Source organism: Loxodonta africana, chromosome 6 (genome assembly GCF_030014295.1).
Source record: "Loxodonta africana isolate mLoxAfr1 chromosome 6, mLoxAfr1.hap2, whole genome shotgun sequence".
Taxonomy (NCBI): Eukaryota; Metazoa; Chordata; class Mammalia; order Proboscidea; family Elephantidae; genus Loxodonta; species Loxodonta africana.
In genome coordinates, this window is record NC_087347.1 from 131,046,039 (window position 1) to 131,062,261 (window position 16,223).

General features: G+C 38.8%; 1 pseudogene; it reads right to left on the reverse strand.

Moving 5' to 3' along the window:
* Positions 1-273: 273 nt before the first annotated feature.
* The window catches only part of LOC100666281 (uncharacterized), a 29,350-nt pseudogene continuing 13,400 nt past the window's right edge, over positions 274-16,223 (reverse strand).

Consider the following 16,223-nt stretch of genomic DNA (forward strand, 5'->3'; position numbering starts at 1 on the left):
TGGCATAGTTGTTAAGAGCTACAGCTGCTAACCAAAAGGTCAGCAGTTTGAATCCACCAGGCGCTCCTTGGAAACCCTCTACAGGGTTGCTATGAGTCGGAATTGACTCAACGGCAATGGGTTTGGTTTTGGTATATATATATATATGTTTATATATATGTGTGTATATATCTTTCTATCTATCATCTATCTATCTATCTATCTATCTATCTATCTATCTATCTATCTATCTATCTATCTATCTATCTATCTATCTATCATCTATCTATCTATCTATCATCTGTCTATCTATCATCTATCCATCTATCTACATAAACTTAAGCATGTTAACGGTCACATATTATGGTAGGAAAAATTACCTACTAGTTTTAAGTTTTTGCTCTGCAAACATGGGCAGTAGTCATGGTAATTTCTCCAGCAATACTGTAACTTCCAAAGGGACTAAGTTTGTCCCAGATCTTGAACTTTTTTGGCTACATCCTCTACTGGGAAAGCAACAGAAAGAAAAACTGGGCTTTGTTGTTAAGTGACATCTTGTCCACTTGTAGGATGACTAGCATTCTGGGAATTTAGGGTGTGTTTCTGGAGTTTCTCACCTGCAAGAACAACAATGGGTATTATACTGCAGCATATCCCTTCAAGATATCTGACTGTGAAACAACAGCATGTCCAGGAAGAGGTTTCCGATTCTGTGCTTCCTGAACATTTGAGCCTACTAAAATAAAAGGTTGGGCACCGGTCTTCTTGGTGTCATTCATCATCACATAAGTTGGAGAAGTAACTTATGCTGCAGAAGTTGGATGCTGCAGAAACTGTGGATTCCTAGAATTAGATAAATACAAGTTTGCTTGAGGAAAAGGACCAGCTGCAGGTGGTGGTGACGGGTTACTTTGTTGATTCATATCAGCTAGACAATAAAAGGTCTGCATGTTAGAATACGGTGGTGGTTGTCCTGCTTCACTTGCTGCTATTGCTAACATCTGGGCAGCAAACAGAGCTGGGTCAGCTGGGACATAGGCAAACTCTGGTGGGACAGCTGCTGGAGATGTTAATGAGGGTGAGGTGGTAACCTTAGGAATGGATGATTTGGAAGAACCACAAACTGTTTTAGGTATGTTCACGTGCTCTGGGAGTTCAGCAAGAACTGATGGAAACTAGCTGGTTTTGTTGCAAAATAGTGGTCAAGATATATTGTCCTCCTCTGAGTCTGTAGATTTTTCCTTCCATGTAAGTTCTGGAGAAATTACAGATGCTCTTTCTCATTCTTTTACACATTCTGGTTTCTTCTCTTGTGTTGTTCTTTCTGACCACTTCTCAACTTTAATCTGATGAAATTGTTTAACCAGTTCTTTTATATCCATGGAAGTGTTTCCTTCTTGAAACAAAATAAGTTCTTTAAAATAAATAACAGTGAACTGGGTGACCTTTTTTTTTTTTTTTTTAAGTAGGAATGTTGTTTTTAGTTACCATCGAGTCACCTCTGGTTCATAGTGACTTTGTGAATAACAGAAAAACATTGTCCTGTCCTGTGCCTTCTTCATGATCATTGGTATTTTTGAATTCATTGTTGCAGCCACTGTGTCTATCCATCTCACTGAGGGTTTCCCGTGTTTTTATTGATCCTCTACTTTACAGACATTTAGCAGGGATATTCTGAGATAATACACAGACCCAGAGGCTTGACAGACAAATTCTCCAATGATTCACTTATTGTGTTCCTCCCTTGTCAATACTTTGCATTAGAGAGTAAAAAAGAGGTAAGAATGACTAAGTATTGTATTTTCAGTGTCTATGTACTCAGTCAAAGGTTACCATTTTTTTATGTACTCAGCCAAAGGTTACCATTAAAAGCAGATACAGCTTCAGCTTTGTTTCAGTGATTAAACATAATTCTTACATACAACAAATTTGCCAGATTGCATTCATCACCTTGGCTTTCCACTCCCAGACAAAGTGATTTGTTTTGATTCTTCAGTTAGTCTGGTAAACATTCTATTTTTTAAGACAGACAGAGCCTATTTTTGAAGTATGCCTCTAAAAATGTATTTTTCATTGTATTTCTGAAATGATTTTTTAAATAGGCATTGGAATAGCATACAAAACTGTGCCCAATGAGAACATGGACCACATACTTTTTAAGAAAATATTTCTGTGGCACAGTCAGAACGGCTCATGTGGAGGCAGCGCCAAGACAGCAGAATAGGCAGATGCTTCCAGTAAGCCCTCTTACAACAAAGACCCAAAAAAAAAAAAACAAGTGAAATGAGTATATTTATGACAAGCTAGGAGCCCTAAACATCAAAGGCAAGGTTAGAAAATGAACTGAGGGGGAGGGGGAGGAAGAGGCGGTTCTAAAGCAGAAAGGAGTTACCAGATCTGAATCACCAGAAGCCCTCAGGCATCGTTCCCAGGAGCAGCTGTGGTGGGCTGGTAGTAGCGTTAGGCCGTAGTTTCCACAGGGAGAGGCAGCCAGGCACACAGCCTACTCACACTTCCAGAACCAGAGAAGAACAGCGCTCGTGGCAAAAGCTAACTACTTGCGTATATTTTACCATGGCCCCCACCCCCAAGCTGGCTTCAGAGGCTGTTGATTTCCCTGGGCCTGAGACAGGCCCTGTTGAGCACCTACAGCCATCCTCCAGGCTCTGGAGAAGGAATAAATTTGCAATTGGGGGAAAAGATAATTTGCCAGGTCCACTAACCAGGGAAGCTCAGGACAGAAGTGGCTCCCATCCAGGCATAAACAGTCTGTGGACTTTGAGTACCTTTCCCCTCTGCATGAACCTATGTGGGTCTATTTCAGGAGAATAGACCCTTGTTTGCAGACTACAACTGTTTGTGCAGTGGTGAAGTGGGAGTTTGATGTTTGACACCACTTTGCCTATTAAACAGGGTCCTTAGCTACCCACATCAGGGGCCTAAGGACTGATGGCTCCACTCAGATCACCCAGTCATCCACGACAGGGGTCCAAGGATAACTGGTACCTCCCAGTCCTTATAACCAAAAACATTAGATGACCATGGTCCATCTGCAGAACACACCCGCCTGTACGCTGTAGAGAACAGGAACACGCTTTCCTCAGAGACATGTAGGGGACAAATCTCAGCCCCCTGCCTTGTTCAGAGCTTGACTCTCTGCTGCAACCAGATACTGGTACCTACACCAATCACCCCTGCCCACCTAAGACTGTAGGACTGTAGGTCATACAAAGAACAAGCCAAGGAACACACAGATAAAGGAGGAGAAGAAATTGAAAACGTTATTCAGGGGCATAATGAAAAATTTTATAAGCTGGAAAAATCCATAGACAGAGAGAAATCAGAAATTCAGAAGATAAACAATAAAAATACAGAATTAGACAACTCAATAGAAAGTCAGAGGAGCAGAATTGAGCAAGTGGAAGGCAGAATCTGTGAACTTGAAGACAAAACACTTGGCACCAACAACAAATAAGAGGGAAAGACAATATATAAAGATAAACTAAGCACAAAAAATTAAGTCGGAAAAAGAAACTGTGAACAACATACAAAAAAAGACATCAAAATGATAGCACTAATTCATACCTATCCATAATTATGGTGAATGTTAATGGACTCAATGCACCAATAAAGAGACAGAGAGTGCCAGAATGGATTAAAAACACACTCCGTCTATATGCTGCCTACAAGAGACACACCTTAGACTTAGAGGCACAGACAAACTAAAAATCAAAGGATAGAAAAAAACATATCAAGCAAACAACAATCAAAAAAGAGCAGGAGTGGCAATATAAATTTCTGACAAAATAGACTTTAGAGTTAAATCCATCATAAAGGATAAGGAAGGACACGATATAATGATTGATGGGACAATATTCCAAGAGGATATAACCCTATTGAATATTTATGCACCTAATGACAGGACTGCAGGATACATAAGACAAACTTTATCAGCAATGAAAAGTGAGATAGGCAGCTCCACAATAACAGTACAGGACTTCAACAGAACACTTTTGGTGAAGGATAGGACATCCAGAAAGAAGCTCAATAAAGACACAGAAGATCTAAATGCCACAATCAACCAACTTGACCTCATAGACATATACAGAACACACCACCCAACAGCAGTCAAGTACGCTTTCTTTTTCTAGTGCACATGGAACAGTCCCTAGAATAAACCACATATTAGGTCATAAAGCAACGCTTAGCAGAATCCAAAACATTGAAATATTACAAAGCATCTTCTCTGACCATAAGACCATAAAAGTGGAAATCAATAACAGAAAAAGCAGGGAAAAGAAATCAAACACTTGGAAACTGAACAACACCCTGCTCAAAAAAGACTGAATTATAGAAGACATTAAGGATGGAATAAAAAAATTCATAGAATCTAATGAGAATGAAAACACTTCCTATCAGAACCTTTGGGATACAGTCAAAGCAGTGCTCAGAGGTCAATTTATATCAATAAATGCACACATACAAAAAGGAGAAAGGGCCAAAATCAAAGAACTATTCCTACAACTTGAATAAATAGAAATGGAGCATCAAAAGAAACCATTAGGCACCAGAAGAAAACAATAAAAATTAGAGCTGAACTAAATGAAATAGAAAACAGAAAAATAATTGAAAGAATTAACAAGACCAAAAGCTTATTCTTTGAAAAAATGAACAAAATTGATAAACCATTGGCCAAACCGACAAAAGAAAAACAGGAGAGGAAGCAAATAACCCAAATAAGAAATGAGATGGGCAATATTACAACAGACCCAACTGAAATTAAAAGAATCATATCAGATTACCCAAAAACCCAATGCCACCGAGTCCATTCCGACTCATAGTGACCCTATAGGACAGAGTAGAACTGGCCCATAGAGTTGCTAAGGAGCACCTGGCGGATTTGAACTGCCAATCCTTTGGTTAGCAGCTGTAGCACTTAACCACTACTCTACCAGTATGAAAAATTGTACTCTAACAAATTTGAAAACCTAGAAGAAATGGATGAATTCCTAGAAACACACTACCTACCTAAACTAACACAGAGGTAGAACAACTAAATAGACCCATAACAAAAGAGAAGATTGAAAAGACAATCAAAAAACTCACAACCACAACAACAACAACAACAAAACACTGCCCAGAGGGCTTCGCTGCAGAATTCTACCAAACTTTCAGAGAGGAGTTAACACCACTTCTACTAAAGGTATTTCAAAGCATAGAAAAGGACAGAATACTCCCAAACTCATTCTATGAAGCCAGCATACCCCTGATACCAAAACCAGGTAAAGACACCACACAAAAAAGAAAATTACAGGCATATATCCTTCATGAACTTAGATGCAAAAATGCTCGACAAAATTCTAGCCAATAGAATTCAACAACATATCAAAAAAAATAATTCACCATGACTAAGTGGGATTCATACAAGGTATGCAGGGATGGTTCAGCATTAGAAAAACAGTTAATGTAATCCACCACATAAATAAGACAGAAGACAAGAATCACATGATTTTATCAGTTGATGCAGAAAAGGCATTTGACAAAGTCCAACACCCATTCATGATAAAAACTCTCAGCAAAATAGGAATAGAAGGAAAATTCCTCAACATAATAAAGGGCATTTATTCAAAGCCAATAGCCAACATCATCCTAAATGGAGAGAGCCTGAAAGCATTCCCCTTGAGATCGGGAACCAGACAAGGATGCCCTTTATCACCACTATTATTCAACATTGTGCTGGAGGTCCTAGCCAGAGCAATTAGTTTAGATAAAGAAATAAAAGTGCATCCAGATTGGCAAGGAAGAAGCAAAGTATCTCTATTTGCAGGTGACATGATCTTATACACAGAAAACCCTAAGGAATCCTCAAGAAGCTACTTAAACTAATAGAAGAGTTCAGCAGAGCAACGGGACACAAGATAAACATACAAAAATCCGTTGGATTCCTCTACACCAACAAAAAGAACATCAAAGAGGAAATCTCCAGACCAATACAATTTACAGTAGCCCCCAAGAAGATAAAATACTTAGGAATAAATCTTACCAGAGATGTAAAAGACTTCTACAAAGAAAACTACAATACACTTCTGCAAGAAACAAAAAGAGAACTACATAAGTGGAAAAACATACTGTGTTCATGGATAGGAAGACAACAGCATAAAAAGGTCTGTTCTACCAAAAGCAATCTATACCTTTAATGCAATTCCAATCCAAATCCCAATGGCATTCTTCAGTGAGATGGAGAAACAAATCACCAACTTCATATGGAAGGGAAAGAGGCCCCGGATAAATAAGGCATTACTGAAAAAGAAGAACAAAGTGGCAGGCCTTACTTTACCTGATTTTAGAACCTGTTATACTGCCACAGTAGTCAAAACAGCCTGGTACTGGTACAACAGATACATAGACCAATGGAACAGAATTGAATCCAGACATAAATCCATCCACACATGAGCAGTTGATATTTGACAAAGTCCCCAAAACAGTTAAATGGAGAAAAGAGTCTATTAACAAATGGTGCTGGCATAACTGGATATCCATCTGCAAAAAAATCAAATAAGACCCATACCTCACTCCACACACAAAAACGAGCTCAAAATGGATCAAAGACCTAAATATAAAATCTAAAATGATAAAGATCATGGAAGAAAAAATAGGGACAACATTAGAAGCCCCAATTTCTTGGCATAAACTGTGTACAAAACATTATTAAGAATGCAGAAGAGAAACTAGATACCTGGGAGCTCCCAAAAATCAAACACCTATGCTCATCCAAAGACTTCACCAAAAGAGTAAAAAGACTACCTACTGACTGGGAAAAAGTTTTTAGCTATGACATTTCTGATCAGTGCTTGATCTCTAAAATCTGCATGATACTGGAAAAACTCAACTGTGAAAAAACAAATAACCCAATTAAAAAATGGGCAAAAGATTTGAATAGACACTTCACTAAAGAAGGCATTCAGGTAGCTAACAGATACATGAGGAAGTGTTCACGATCATTAGCTATTAGAGAAATGCAGATCAAAACTAAAATGAGATTTCATCTCACTCCAACAAGGCTGCCATTAATCCAAAAAACACAAAATGATAAATTTTGGAGAGGCTGTGGAGAGATTGGAACACTTATACACTGCCGGTGGGAACGTCGAATGGTACAACCACTTTGGAAATCGATTTGGCGCTTCCTTAAAAAGCTAGAAATAGAACTACCATATGATCCAGCAATCCCACTCCTTGGAAATAAGAGCCTTTGCACGAACAGATATATGCACACCCATGTTCATTGCAGCACTGTTTACAATAGCAAAAAGATGGAAGCAACCAAGGTGCCCATCAACGGATGAATGGATAAATAAATTATAGTATATTTACACAATGGAATACTGCGCATCAATAAAGAGCAGTGAAGAATCTGTGAAACATTTCATAACATGGAGGAACCTGGAAGGCATTATGATGAGTGAAATTAGTTGCGAAAGGACAAATATTGTATAAGACCACTATTATAAGAACTTGGGAAATAGTTTAAGCTGTGAAGAAAACATTCTTTTGTTATGAGAGGGAGGGAGGATAGGAGCGGGTATTCACTAATTAGATAGTGGATAAGAACTACTTTAGGTGAAGGGAAAGACAACACACAATACAGGGGAGTTCAGCACAACTGGACTAACCCAAAAGCAGTTTCCTGAATAAACTGCATTATTCGAAGGCCAGTGTAGCAGTGGCAGGGGTTTGGGGACCATGGTTTCAGGGGACATCTAAGTCAATTGGTATAATAAAATCTGTTAAGAAAACATTCTGCATCCCACTTTGAAGAGTGGCACCTGGAGTCTTAAATGTTAGCAAGCAGCCAACTAAGATGCGTCAATTGGTCTCAACCCACTGGGTCAAAGGAGAATGAAGAACACCAAGACACAAGGTAATTACGAGCCCAAGAGACAGAAAGGGCCGCATGAACCAGAGACTACATCATCCTGAGACCAGAAGAGCTAGATGGTGCCTGGCTGCAATTGATGACTGCCCTGACAAGGAACACAACGGAGAACCCCTGAGGGAGCAGGACAGCAGTGGGATGCAAACCCCAAATTCTCATAAAAAGACCAGACTTAATGGTCTGACTGAGACTGGAAGGACCCCAGTGGTCATGGCCCCTAGACCTTCTGTTAGCCCAGGACAGGAACAATTCCCAAAGCCAACTCTTCAGACATGGATTGGACTGGACAATTGGCTGGAGAGGGATCCTAGTGAAGAGTGAGCTTCTAGGATCAGGTGGACACTTGAGACTATGTCGGCATCTTCTCCCTGGAGGAGAGATGAGAGGGTAGAGGGGGTTAGAAGCTGAGAAAATGGACACAAAAAGAGAGAGTAGAGGGAGAGAGTGGGCTGTCTCATTAGGGGAAGAGTAATTGGTAGTATGTAGCAAAGTGTGTATAAGTTTTTGTGTGAGAGACTGACTTGATTTATAAACTTTCTCCTAAAGTACAATAAAAAGTATTAACAAAATAAATATGACCAAAGGAAAAAATATATATATATAATGTTCCTTCCAACTTAGTTAAGGAAATTGAAGCGCAGGCAGCTTGGTAGATATATGTGAGTTAAGGCATCAAGTTCGCATTCTGAAAAGTCAAACCTCCTCTCAAAGGCATGCCTATTTTTTACTTTTTCCATCATTCATTTTTCCCCTATTCCGTAGTGGAAACCATTGTTAGACTTCCTTTTGAAATCAGCTGGTAGGCTGCTGCTCTTTTTGTTCATGGCTAATTTTTATCATTATCCTTGGGCTTCTGTTGGTAGCTTTTTAATTTAGGTCTTATACTACACCTGGCTGATCACTCCATGTGGTTTCTCAGGGGTTGATTTGTCAATAACATATCTAGAACATAAAGTTGGCAAATCTACTCCTGTTCTGTAACCAGGAATAAAGAAATCATAACAAGTCTACCCCATACAATATTTACAACTTTCTTAATTATCTCAGCCTTCCAACTTCTTCTGAAAAATTTCTGTACATCTCAAATATTCAGGACTCTGAGAACACAGAGTTTAGATCATGCACAAACCTTTTAAGTTTTAAAAAATGTATTTAAAAGAAACACAAGAGGAAGCCAAATTTTCCACGCTTTAGCTCGTGGAGTTTGTTTATAGGAAAGTTCTTTAGGCCTTCACTCATAAAACTCATTTATTTTTTCTTACTCTTCCAATGTACTTGATGTGACCTCCTAGCTCATAGCTCATACTCATTTCAAAATAGCAAGTTAGAAGAAATAGTAATCTTAGGATATTGTCCTCTAACAGCAAGAAAAGACAGCTGATAGAAAGGTAGAAGATAAAATAACCGTAATACAAGAGTGCAGAACCCATAGCTGCGACACCATGTGTATTCAGAAGCTTTTATAAGAGATGCTCTTTCCTCTTCAAACTCACTGCAGTTCTCTCCAATCTTCATTTTCTTGCTACGCCTTCATTGTCAGCTAAACTCTACTGACTATGCTGCTCGACTCTTCCTCCACTCTAGCAGATTCTCTCCAGTGTAATTAAGAGTACATCTTACTGTGAAAGAAATCATGAGCTATGCTCCTGTTTTAATGGCTATATGGCACCACCTCTGCCTTCAGGTCTGAGGCCATTCATGCTCTGCCTCCATATGTGTTTCTCATCACTAGCCACTCAAGAGCACACACACCCCAGGTTCCAGACACACAGCTCTTCTCCTCCTGCTGCAAGTCACTCACTCCTGTGGCTTCTCACCGACTGTTCTGTATGTCAAGAATTCTTTTCCTCACATTCTTTACTAGCAGACCTATCTGGGCCTTCAAAAAACCTTCTTAAATCTTCTAAGCCCCTTTGGCGCACATGTTTTTTCCTCTGACCTCCCATTCAACTTGGTTTATATTTCTATTCTGTTGTTAGCTATTGTTGAGTTGACTCCAACTCATGATGATCTTATGTACAGCAAAATAAAACATTGCCTGTTCCTGTGCCATCTTTGCAATCACTAGCAAATTTGAGTCCATCACTGTAGCTACTGCACCTATCCAGCTCACCAAGAGTGTCCCATACCCTCACTGGCCCTCTATTTCACCACACATGGTGTCCATTTCCAGTGATTGATTCTTCCTGGTGATGTTTCAAAGCAAGTGAGTCAGAAAATGTTCTGTTGTGATTCATGAGGTTTTCATTGGTTAATATTTGGAAGTAGATCGCCAGGCCTTTCTTTCTAGTCTATTTTAGTCTGGAACCTCCACTGAAACCTGTCCAACATGGGTGACCTTGCTGGTATTTGAAATACAGATGGCATGAGTACTGCCATCACAGCAATGTGCAAGTTGCTACAGTGCAACAAAGTGATTGATGGGTGGTAGATTTTTATTCTAGTTGGTACTAATAAGTTGCACGCGATATATCAGTTAATGTGTATCTCTACCACCAAAATGAGAGCCCCTATAAGTAGAGACTATCCTATCTGTCTTTGATTCCTTATCGAATAGCACACGTATTTGACATCACGGGCACACACCTAATATCGGTTCAGTGCAAGGCAGCCTTAAACTATTTCACACAGAGGTACGCAGCCATAGGAACTTAAATAGCTTCCAAGGGTATTATTATGTTAAGGCAAGCCACTTGGTTTCACATTAGGATTTAAAAGACCGCAGAGATAAGTAATCTATTAAAATAGGATTTATTAGTAAAGCCAAAATTATTCTTAATTTTAGGAGTTTACTTTATGTGGATTTTGGGAAGCTGATTTTTTTTGGAACAGAGCCCTAGTTCCCTTCTCATCTCAGAATTCAACTAAGCTGTGCATGCCTGGCTTGAAAAAGGAAGTGGGGAGTGTTACTTTAAGTGTATGCTAAATCCACCCATCAGAGCAAGCCCTGTGCTTCTTTCAAATTAGTGAGAGAAGTTCAACTTTTTATTGGATAAAGAACTTTAGAGATCAGCCTGCGATGGAGAGACAGGGATTGGGGATGGCCTTTCTCATCACTACTGAAATTATACCATTTATGCATAGTCTAATTTTTTAGCTTCTATATTACTGTAACATAAAGCAACCACTTTTTTTTAACCTCTTAGCTGTTTCTGAAGTCTGTTGATGGTTGGTGGGTGGAAGTGAGAGATATCAAATGAAATATCAAATGAGACAGGAAGGTCATCCTTGGTTTTGCTCAAATGGAGGATCCATTTTCAGCCCAGTTTGTAAGATTCTCCCCCAAGGCAGTTTTCAAACCTTTCTTCACCTAAGAAGCAATTATTGACTCTGTTGGACCAGAGGGCTCATTTATATAAGCATGTTAAAGAACTTTACACACACACAAACACACATATATTTGAATTTGTGTTTACATGCATGTATGCATACACATATGTAAATATACATATATACATATACATTCATATACGTATATAAATGTGGAGAGAGAGAGGATGTAATGACATCTCTTAACTTGTATATCAATTATCTGTTCAAAATTATTTAAAACATTTTTAAACAAACTTGCTTTTCTGTTCTGTATTAGTCCAAATTGTTTTGAGTTGTTTAAAATAAAATATAAAAAATATGTTGTACAAGTGAAAAAAGTTGAATTGGCAAAAGTCATGTAACAGATATCTTTACAAAAATAACACAAAGAATACCTGCTCAGGCTGCTTACGTACAACCGAACACCTGATGGAATTTTGTTATTTGGAGGTTCAGGGTCCTGGTTTCATGGAACATCCCAGTTAACAGGCCTAATATAATGTTCAGTGCTTCTATTCTACCTCCTAGTTTATTGCATAGTACCTTGGGTCTTAAAAGCTTGCAAGCACTCATCCAAGGTACAACAATTGATCTCTATTCACCCAGCACAGTAGAAAAAGAAAAAGAGTCAGGAATAGAAGGGGTAAATAGAATGCATGGTTAATTGCCCCTGTGAGACCAGAAGAACTGGATGATGCCTGGCTACCATTACTGAATGTTTACACCACAGATTCCATAGAAGAATTTTGATCAAGTGGGGGAAAATGCAGAACAGAATTTCAAATTCTCAGAGAATCCAGACATTCTGAGCCATGGAGGCTGGATGAAACCCCAAAACTATTGCCTTGAGACACTCTGTAAACCTTGAACTAAAAATATCCCCTGAAGCCTTCTTAAAACCAAACAATAAAAAAAAAAACAATAGTTTAGCTTAATTAGTAAATTATGTCTGTCTTGAGCATTGTGCTGTCTTAAGAACTAGCTGTATGGGATCAAATTGACAACAGCAATTCAAAAGATCAGTTAGAAAACTTAGGGGACAGTGAGTTTATGTAAGTGGGGGAGGAACAATTTAGAAAAGAAGGGTGAGAGTGTTTGCCCAGCTTGAAGGATGGAATCAATATCACTGAATTGTACATGTAGGAATTATTGAATCAGTATATGTTCTGCTGTGTATATTCCCAACAACAACAAAAATAAAATTAACAACAACAACAAAGTTCAAAGCATATAGCCTATAGAGTTTTCCTGTCGATGTGATCCTCATATGTAGAGTGAAGAGAACGTCGTGGGTATGGAGGATGATGTATAGACAGAATGGCCTTGACTGAAAAAAGATGACTCAGCTTGACCTCCTGGAGCTATCTCTGGAAACTGTTGCATTTGTCCCCTCAGTTTCAGCTTCCTCCAATGCCACACTCTTCCCAACTTGTAAAATCTCTATTTGGACTGACACCATGCTGAAGTCAAGAACAAATGGCAGTTTTTGTTGTCACTCTTCTTCTAAAATATTCCCAAGCACAAGCGATCCGTGAAAACAAAAAGTGATAATTAGGTGCTAGAATAGATTTGATTTATTGATTATGGGATTATTCCTGACATTTATATTATGACTCAAAGAGAGTCCGGAGCTGAAAAAATACGTACTCATTACTTTGCATGAGGTTTATATAAGAGCAAGGGACATGGCCGGGGGCAAAATGTGTAGAGCTAGAAGTTTGTCTTCAGTTCCCTCTCCCTCTCCTTGTCAGCTCCTTCCTACATCACCTTGAGCTGTTCACAAGAGCACAGCACCCTCATTTGCATTCTCCTCACAGGTATCTCTCAGCCCAATTAAAAAAAAAAAAAACTGTTTTACTTTTATTCAAAAAAATATTCAAATTTACAGAATAATACAATAAAATACCCATATACCATTCACCCAGACTGACATTTTATTAACATTTTACCCCAGTTGCTTTATCATTTGCTCTATCCATCTATTGTCTATCTATGTAATCTGAGAGTAAGATATATACACAATGGCCCTTTCCCTTTCAACCCTTCCATGTGCATTTCCTAAGAATAGGAATATACTGTTATGCAACTGTAGCATGATTAGCAACTTTAGTAAATTTAACCTTTACCTAATCTACCAAAAACTCGAAAACCAGGCTCACAGCTGTAGAGTCGATTCCTACTCATAGCAACCATATAGGACAGAGTAGAACTTCTCCATAGGGTTTCCAAGGCTGTAAATCTTTACCAAAGTAGACTGCCACATCATTCCCCTGCTAGTGGTTTCCAACCACAGAACTTTCTGTTAGCAGCTGGGCGCTATAACCACTGTGCCACTAGGGCTACCCATCTAATCTACTGTTCTGTTCTAATCTTGTCATTTCATGCAGTAATATCCCTTATTGCATTGTCCCCTTCCAACATAGGGTTCAGTTTAGGATCAGGTATTGCATTTATCTGTCATACCTCTTCGCAATCCTTTAATCTGGACCATTTCAGTGGTAGGCTGAATAATGTTTCCCAGAAATATCCACATCCTAATCCTTGGAACCTTTGAATACTATTTATCTGGCAAAAGGGGATGGCAAAAGGAACTTTGTAGATGTGATTAAATTAAGGGTTTGAGATGGGGACATCATTCTGGATTATCCAGGTGAACCCTCAATCTAGAAGCTGAAAGAGTCAAGGAATGGATTTGCCCCTAGAGCCTCCAGAAGGATCCAGCCTTGTTCACACTTTGGCTTTAGCCCAGGAAACTGATTTTAGACGTGTGGCCTCCAGAACTATAAGAGAATAAATCTGTGCTGTTGTATGGCACCAAGTTTGTAGTAGTTTGTTATAAAAGCTGTAGGGAACCGATACAGTTTCCATCATGATATTGTCATTTTTGAAGAATACAATCTGCTCTTTCTTGGAATACTGCATTGTGGGTATTCTGTAATCTCAGGGTATCATGGCTAAATGCTCTTCTGTCTTTCATAGGCTATGTTAATTTTGATCACCTAATCAAAGAGTTTGCCAGTTTTCTACTGTACACAGTATTTTTACACTCGCCTTCTATATTTACTGGTCAACCTAGCCCTCGCCCAGTAAGGTATTTTATAAAGCATGCTATACTAACTTTTTTTTTTACGTAAAGTGTTAAAAAATTGGCATAGTGGCACATATGAAAATACTTCAAAGGAGGAGGGCACAGCTGGCAAGCAGACGGCAGTATTATTTGTGTAAAATACGGTAATTACTTTTTTCCTCTTTGAAACAGATACGAAGTCGACAGGGAAATTCTTCAAGATTTTGCAAATATCCTGCTCATCAAAATTTTTCTAGATTTATCCTTCATTGATGATTCTTACCTGATGCAGTTTTTGCCATGATAGATGCAAAATGATAATTTTTTTTTTTTCAATTCCACCTTTCCTTCCACTTTTAACAGTCAGCTCTTGGCATTCTGCTGTAGCCAAGAGATCTTCCTCTCCACCATTTATGTATGTATGTATATATGTACATGTCTATCTATACATTATCATTATGAACTCATGAATTCCAAATTTTTAAAATAGTTTATAATTCATCACTATACTTCATTATTTGATGCTCAGATACCCCAAATTTGGCCTGTAGAAGATCCTTCAAGTTAGCTCCTGTGTCCTTGTAATATGTCCCCAACATTTTTTTTGTAATAGTATTTTTTTATATTTTTGGTGAAAGTTTATACAAGTTAGGCTGCCATTTGAAATTACCACACACACTGATCAATGACATTAGTTACATTTTTCGTAATTTGTCACCATTCTCTTCAATAGCATTCTTGTTGGTCTTTCCACACTCTAGTCTCACTGCCCCCCTTACCTTCTCATTTTTGTTTTAGATTGGACCTTTTAGTCTCATACTAGTAGTGCATCTATCTACTGGGTAATATCCTTTATTTTGTGTGTCACTCTGTTTTTCTGCTAAAGGGCCATCTAAGGGGATAGTTTTGGTTCAAAGTTAAAAGAGTGTCTCAGGGCTATAGTCTCAGGGAGTCCTCTGGTTGCAGGAGGTCGTTAGTCTGGTCTTAAGATTTTGATTTTTATTCTACATTTTGCTTCCATTCTCTTCAATATCATTTATTGTGACCCTGGTCAGATTGGTCAGTGGGGGTAGCTGGGCACCATCTAGTTCTTCTGGTCTCAGGGTAGTTGAGGTCATGGCTTGTGTAGGCTATCAGCCTTGTAGACTTGTTTTTTTCTCTGAGATTTTGGTTACCTTCTTATTCTTTTGCTCCTGATGAGCAGATATCAATAGTTAAGATCCCAGATGCTACGCATTTCACTAGGATGCAGAACATGAATTTTGTGAACTCTATAAGGCCAATTGACTGAGTTGTCCCATGAGACTAAGGTCCTAAGCCTTCAGATCTAGAAAGCCAATCTCAGAAAGCATATAGTTATGTCTACGGAGTATCTATAGTCCTGTCAAATGACTATATGTGCCTGCCCACACATACCTGTATTTACAGGTACATTACACTTACATATAGGTACTTCTATCTGTTCTCATGTATGTATACACCTGTACCTGTCTTAGGGTGGGTTCTCTAGAGATGCAAAATAAGCGAAGAGTATAAATATATATACATATATACACACACACGCACAGATTTACATCAGAAAATGGCTCAAGCAGTCACAAAGGCTAGAAAGTCCCAAGTCCATGGGTCAGGCCAGAGGCTTCTTCTGACTCATGTAGCTCCAGGGGCTGATGAACCCAAGATCAGCAGGTAAGATAGTAGGCCACTGGCTCACAGATTGAGGAGGCTGACAGATCCCAAGACTGACAGATAAGCTGCTAGCTAGCTGAAATCCCAAGAACCAGAGGCCAGATGATGAGCCAGATGTAGGATCCAGAGCAAGCAAAAACCAATGAGCTTTGCCAGAAAGTCTACATACATTGGGTGCAGACCACACCTCCAAGAAAACTTCCTTTCAACTGATTGGCTGCTTACAGCAGATCTTATCAT